Raw genomic sequence first — 7,445 nt, 5'->3', positions numbered from 1 at the left:
CTCGTCGAGCCGTTCAATTCGAGTATAAGTTCGTCAAAATCGGATACTGTTTGGTAACTCAAATTGCAGTTTGAACCTTCCAATAGAGCTTTGGGTCCTTGATTCAGACTCATTTGGGCTCGGATTGGGTTGATCTTGGTGTCGTTGGGTTTGTATTTCCGAGACGCTCAGTTTGACTATAAGCTTGCTGAAATCAGAGTTCGGGTGCTCCCGGAATTAATTTTTGAAGTTTCTAACAAGCTTTTGCCTCGAGATTCGTGTCCGATCAAGCTAATTTTGTGATGTTGTCTATTTTCGGACATCGAAGCTCCAAGAGTCCGAAAATATATGCTTCAAAAATTTGTATAGGCCAAAACACCCAAAATCGCGTTCTGAAAATTAAGTGTTTCTCGAAACTGGATCATATAGGCTTCGTTGAGCTCCGAAAGTTGCAAAATTGAGTCCAGAATGTCGAAAAACGTGTCTGGGACCCCAAAAACATCAAATTTGGTCCTTTCGCGGCGAAAAAATGGGCCCGGATTGGGTTGGGCAGCCGTACCGGCCGGAGCAGCGGCGCGGAACAGCGGCCTGCCGCGCAGAACATCGGCCGCATAGGCTTGCCGCGCGGAACGGCGGTCACGCCGCCTGGGGTGCGCGCGGCTGGCCTCCCACGCCCGCATGGGTTGCACCCAGACCCGCGCCTGGCTTGCCACGCATGGCTTGCCGCACTGGCTGCCGTGGCTGGCCGCAATCCGTGCCTTTTGGCCACAGATTGGCTGCACCGCCTTAGGTGGGTCCCACTTGCCAAAAATAGGCGTTTTTTAGCCATTTTATGCCCAAAAAATTCCAAAAAATTCGAAAAAAAATTAGAAAAATAGGACATTCCGAAAATGACAAAAACCTCTACTTTTTTCTTCAAAACCTATAAATAGGCCCCCCAGGCCTTTATAAAATTTGCAACTTCTCATTCTTCTCCCTCTGGCTCTCTAACAGTTGAGGCTTCCGCGATTTGCGAGTGAGAAATTTTCCCTGCTCGAATTAGCGCCCCTCCTCTCGTGTAGGAGTTACGGGATTTTTCTTCCTTCCCCCACAGCTTTTTGACGGTTGAGGCTTCCGCTATTTACGAGTGGGAAATTTCCCCTGCTCGAATTAGCGCCCCTCCTCTCATGCAGGAGTTACGGGATTTTTCTTCCATCCCACACGGCTTTCTGACGGTTGAGGCTTCGCTATTTGTGAGTGGGAAATTTCCCTTGTTTGAATTAGCGCCCCTCCTCTCGTGCAGGAGTTACAGGATTTTTCTTCCTTCCCCCACGGCTTTCTAACGGTTGAGGCTTTCGCTATTTGCGAGTGGGAAATTTCCCCTGCTCCAATTAGCGCCCCTCCTCTCGTGTAGGAGTTTAGTGGATTTTTCTTCCGCCCCTCTGTTTTTCGAGATATCTGTTGAACTGTAGAAATCCGGCGTCGGGCAGAAGACCGACGGAAGTTCATTGACGTACAGAAGTCCGACGATGGGCAGAATTCTGATGCCAGGTGGAAGACTGACGAATTTTTGTCGACGAGTAGAAGTTTGACAACGAGTAGAAGTCCGCTGACGAGCAGAAGTTCGACGAGAGGAAGAAGTCCGACGTCGGGTAGAAGTTCAACGTCGGGTAGAAGACCGACAAAAGTTCGTCGACGAGCAAAAGTCTGACGACGAGTAGGAGTCCGCTGACGAGCAGAAGTTCGACGATGGGGAGAATTTCGATGCCCAGTGGAAGACCGACGAAAGTTCATCAATGAGCAGAAGTCTGACGAGTAGGAGTCCACTGACGAGCAGAAGTTCGACGACAGGGGGAAGTCCTACGTTGGGCAGAAAACTGACGAAAGTTCATCGATGAGCAGAAGTTCGACGACGAGTAGGAGTCCGCTGACGAGCAGAAGTCTGACAACAGGGAGAATTCCGACGCAAGTGTAAGACTGACAAAAGTTCATCGACGAGCAGAAGTCCGATGATTGGGAGAAGTCCAACGTCCGGTAGAAGACCGACGAAAGTTCGTCGACGAGCAGAAGTCCGACGACAGGGATAAGTCCGACGTCGGGTAGAAGTACAACGTAGGGTAGAAGACCGACGAAAATTCGTCGACAAACAGAAGTTCGACGACAAGTAGAAGTCCGGCGTCGCGTAGAAGTACAATATCGGGTGTTAGTCCGTTGAAAGTCCTGCAAGGCAAAAATTCAGCGATAGGAGGAAATTCGACATCAGGTAGAAATTTAACTTTGTGCAGAAGTCCGATGGAAGTCCATTGACTTCATTTTGGTGACGTTAACCAAGGATGTATAATTTGTCAGAGGTTGTTTTTCATAGCCTTTGCTCGATGATGTTAACCGTTATTGGATCCAACAATGATGTAAGACCTATCTGAGGTTGTATGTCAAAGCCTTTGCCTGATGACGTCAACCTACGTGGAAGAAGTCGAGAGAATCCACCAAGGAAGTAAGACCTATCTGAGGCTGTATGTCAGAGCCTTTGCTCGATGACATTAATCTGTGTGGAAGAGGTCGAGAGAATCCACCAAGGATGTGACACCTTTTCGAGGTTGTATGTCGGAGCCTTTGCTCGACGACGTTAACCTATGTGAAGAGGTCGGGAAAATCTACCAAGGATGTGAGACCTTTTCGAGGTTGTATGTCGGAGCCTTTGCTCGACGACGTTAACCTGTGTGGAAGAGGTCGAGAGAAACCACCAAGGTTATGAGACATTTTCGAGGTTGTATGTCGGAGCCTTTACTCGACGACGTTAACCTGTGTGGAAGAGGTCGAGAGAATCCACCAAGGATGTGAGACCTTTCCGAGGTTGTATGTCGGAGCCCTGCTCGATGACGTTAACCTGTGTGGAAGAGGTCGAGAGAATACACCAAGGATGTGAGACATTTCTGAGGTTGTATGTCAGAGCCTTTGCTCGACGACGTTAACCTATGTGGAAGAGGTCAAGAGAATCCACCAAGGATCTGAGACCTTTCCAAGGTTGTATGTCAGAGCATTTGCTCGACGACGTTAACCTGTGAGGAAGATGTTAAATCGAATCCCCCTGGGATTGATTTTGCTTTGATTAGGAGGGGGCGAACGCCGCGTATATCCCGAATCAAAGGTGAAGACTGGTCTATCTTTAAACCGTTACTGCCTTTTTTAGGATGAGATTAAGACTTTGTCCAAGGAGTAGAAGCCCAGCAGAGGACTGTATAAGGCTTGTAATTGATTGGAAGTATCCTTGCATGTCGCTGGGATTTTCCCGAAATATCATCTTGATATATAAAGCATCGGAGGATCTTTTTTACCAGAATTGGGGTCAAAGTTGCCCCCCAGTCCACATCTAATGCAACAATGACTGATGTCAGGAAGTTGATAAGAGCGATCTTTTGAGATTGGAGCAAAAGTTGCCCCCCCAGTCGGGAATCACGTTCCCACAGACGGCGCCAAACTATTGCGTCCAGGAGTATTCACGGTGTTAGAGAAATATCATTTTTAACGTCTTAGCGTTGTGCGAAAATCCGGCACGCAATCAAATAAGGAGAGAGGGTCTAGCATTTATGAGACACCAAGATTTTTTACGTGAAAAACCCCTGAAAAAGGGGGAAAAACCACGGGGCCTAGCCCAATTTGAACAAATCCACTAGTATTTGCAGTCGATTTCAAATGAGGCCCTTCCTTGGGAGAAGGCCTTAGCTTGATGTACATCTTTTGGAGTACATTACATGATGTTAATACAAAGAGTCATTGTTGACATGTTCATTTGGTCGGAAGGACTGTAGTCGTAGGGTAACGGAGGTCGAAAGGACTTGTAGTCGGTGGGCGACGTATGTCAGGAGGACCATAGTCGGTTGGCGATGGAGGTCGGAAGGACTATAGTCGGCAGGCGACGTAAGTAAGGAGGACCGTAGTCGGCGGGCGATGGAGGTCGGAAGAACTATAGTCTGACGATGAAGATCAGAAGGACAGCATCAGGTAGAAGTCCAACAATGGAAAAAATCCATCTTCATGTAGACGCCCAGCGAAGTCCGATAACCGGTAGAAGGCCGGCGTCGGTTTGTGGCAGAGGAGAACTTCGGCTTCACTTGGGCGGAGTTTCGGAGTCAGGAGGGAACTCTATTGTAAATTGTTAAGAATTTCAGCATCACGTGGAAGTTGGGCAGAATTCCTGCGTTCTTCCGAATATCACGCAGAATCCCGACGTGTTCGAGCGGTAGGACGAACTCTGGCGGTGGTCAAGGAGGAGCTTCTTCCTTCTCCTCCTTCTCTTCTTCTTCTCTCTCTTCACTTGAGTCCCCCTTGTGAAGAATGAGGGCTCTATTTATAGTTTTTCTGGAGTGGCATAGCTCGTAAATAGGTGTGAGATCATGGGCGAATAGGGAGTGGTTTGAATGGACGGCCGATATTGAACCCTTCGATTGTGCACTGTTCGTTTGACATTTGGAGGACTTAGTGATGTTGGAATTCGGCAATCTTTGACTCGTTGGATTCGTCTCGTCGAGCCGTTCGATTCGAGTATAAGTTCGTCAAAATCGGAGATCGTTTGGTAACTCAAATTGCGGTTTAAACCTTCCAATAGCGCTTCGGGTTCTTGATTCAGACTTATTTGGGCTCTGATTGGGTTGATCTTTGTGTCATTGGGTTCGTATTTCCGAGACGCTCAGTTTGACTATAAGCTTGCTGAAATCGAAGTTCGATTGCTCCTGGAATAAATTTTTGAAGTTTCCAACTAGCTTTTGCCTCGAGATTCGTGTCCGATCAAGCTAATTTTGTGATGTCGTATCAATACTAATTACTTTAAAAAACAGTAAGAAAATTATCCCAAACCAAGCTTGTTTGTCTTCAATGATTAGTAATGTTATTCAGTTTGTTTTCTTAGGATTGAAAATGTGATTCACACTCTAAAGATTAAACCTCTTAACCTTTAGATTTCAGTTTAAGTGTTAGTTGTCATGTTAGAGCCATCTTTCAAGTGCATTTGTCATTAGAATGATAATTAAATAGCAATAAATTAATCTTAAAGATCTTTGAACCTTCATCGAATAGTTATTTGACTATTATTCTTTTTTTTTTTTTTTTTTAAAAAAAACAATATATTTTTTTTTTTTTTTTTTTTTTTTGAAAAAGATCAATATATTCTAAGAGTCTTTGTAGCGTCTTTAGCTTATATATTAGCAATATTCAAATAACCTTTAATGTATTAAAGCATGATTTGAATTTATTCTAATCTTATTTGAACACTTACTTGAACCTATTAGCAACCCTTCATTAAACATGTCAAACTATCTTCAAAGAATGACCGACTACGCATTCAAATAAGTTTCGAATAAGCTCAAGTGTTTGTATGAAAAAAAAAAGTAATTTTTCTAATTTGTGGGTTGAATACATTATGGAGACCTTTTTTAATAGATTGTTTCTTGGGCTAATCATGATTGTTTGATCATTGTCGAAGATGGATCGACCATGATTGGCTATTTCATTTATTGGTTTAAATATTCGTAATTTGTGGGTTGTACTATATATGAAGATGTTTGATCTAGTCTGTCAGTTTAGATGTGTTGCGTCTTGGAGTATTCGCGGCGGTAAATAAATATGAAATTTAACGTTTTAGCTACCTTGGATAGGTTATTCATCATTGATAGATTCTCTTAACCTTTTTCATAAATATCAACATCATCGAGCATTGCTTTGAGTGGATAGCATTCTTTATAAAAATATTCTATAAAAGCAAGCGGTTGATAAAGTCATCACTCATATGAAGAACTTAGCACGCTAAAAAGTCTCAAAATATACATGAGGCAATATATCAAAGCATATCTCAAAAATACATAAACGCCTTAGTTTCCTTTATGGGATGAGATCATTTCAAATAAAAAGCAAGCTTCAAACTCATACAATAATCTCAACTTTATATTTAATATCATTAGAGTTACATATATTGCATATTAGGTTCAAGTATATATTCATTTTGGCAAGAAGCTGAAACTAAAATTACATAAAAATCATCTACACAAGTTAATGTCATCAAGCAATAAGCAATATAAAAATTGTTAAATATCATTGATATATTCTATTGACTTTTTCATTACTGGACATTGAATCATCTCCTGCAACTTCTTCTTCAAAGAAAAATTATAACTTGATCATCATCAGACCTCCACTCAATTGATATTGTTAGTGTATCGCCAGACTACTAACATAACACACTACTACGACCCCTTCAATCAGGGATATATGATGTCCGCAAACATCAATATGGATGTATATTGCCTTAGCAGAATGTAACTTGACTATCATTGTCATCTCTTTGCCTGATGTCCATCATTGGTCCTTTACTTCATATTAGTCATCATCGACTTCATGCTCGACTGCTATTAGTAGCACACCCTCCAACTATCCTCTTTAGCTGTCCACCTGAAAAATGATCGCCATCAAATTTTCACTCAATCGTTGATCATCTCCAGACTTTATCTCAAGCATCATCAAAAATTTTCCCGTCTATTGATAATCATTGGTTCTCCTCCCAAGTACTATTACCTCCAGATCTTCTCAAATCACCCTCGCATATAAATAGTAATTGATCTTCTTCTATCAATGGTTGTCTATTAAGAAAATAATCTCTCATCATAATTTCTTCTACACAAAAGAGGAGCATTGAAGCTTGGTAGGAGATGTAAAGTATCTCAGATAATGAAATGTATCTAATATAACAAGAAAAACACATGAGATGAAAAAGAAAGGAGGAGAATGCTTCTTCTACATAAAGATGGACACTGAAGTTTGATAGGGGATACCTCCTTTCTTAGATAGTTGAATGCATCTAATGTAAGAAAAAAGGCAGAGAAAAAGAGAATGAAAAAGAAAACTTTTCCTTCTACACTAAAGAGGGGCATTGAATTTGGGTAGAAGATGATACCTACCGAAAATAATGGAAAGCCTTTGAAGTAAGAAGGAAAGTATGAAAGAAAAGGAGGGGAAGCCTAAAAATTTTAACTTCTACATAAGAGAGGGGCACTGAATTTGAGTAAGGGAAGTCACCTACTAAAAATAGTAAAAGTCCTCAATTGTAAGAAAGTTAGAGGGAGACAGGAGAAAGAGAACATGTGCAATATTCCCCATGCCCTAAGGAGGGTATTTATAGGATAAAAAAGGGGGGGGGGGATTTTGACGCAAAAATATTTAAAAATTTTCAAAAATTCTTGTAGATGTTTATCAAAAAATTTTGGGCCCACGAATGACAATTTTGGAATTAATTAAAAAAATTAAAAGAGGGGTAACTCTCTTAAAAAACAAATAGTCCCCACCGAAAAAAAAATTAACTAATTGTAGCCGACAGTTAGCCAATTATTCTACCAAATCGCGTGCCCCGAAGGGGCACACTTATTCAAAAGCACAACAACACATACTGCCTCTACCGGCAGCTGCTAGTGGCCGGCTGGTTTAGCCGTCTACTTATGTTC

This window comes from Dendrobium catenatum, unplaced genomic scaffold (genome assembly GCF_001605985.2).
Source record: "Dendrobium catenatum unplaced genomic scaffold, ASM160598v2 fragScaff_scaffold_853, whole genome shotgun sequence".
NCBI classification, from domain to species: Eukaryota; Viridiplantae; Streptophyta; class Magnoliopsida; order Asparagales; family Orchidaceae; genus Dendrobium; species Dendrobium catenatum.
The sequence above is the reverse complement of the archived record's forward strand: the minus strand, read 5'-3'. Positions refer to the sequence as shown.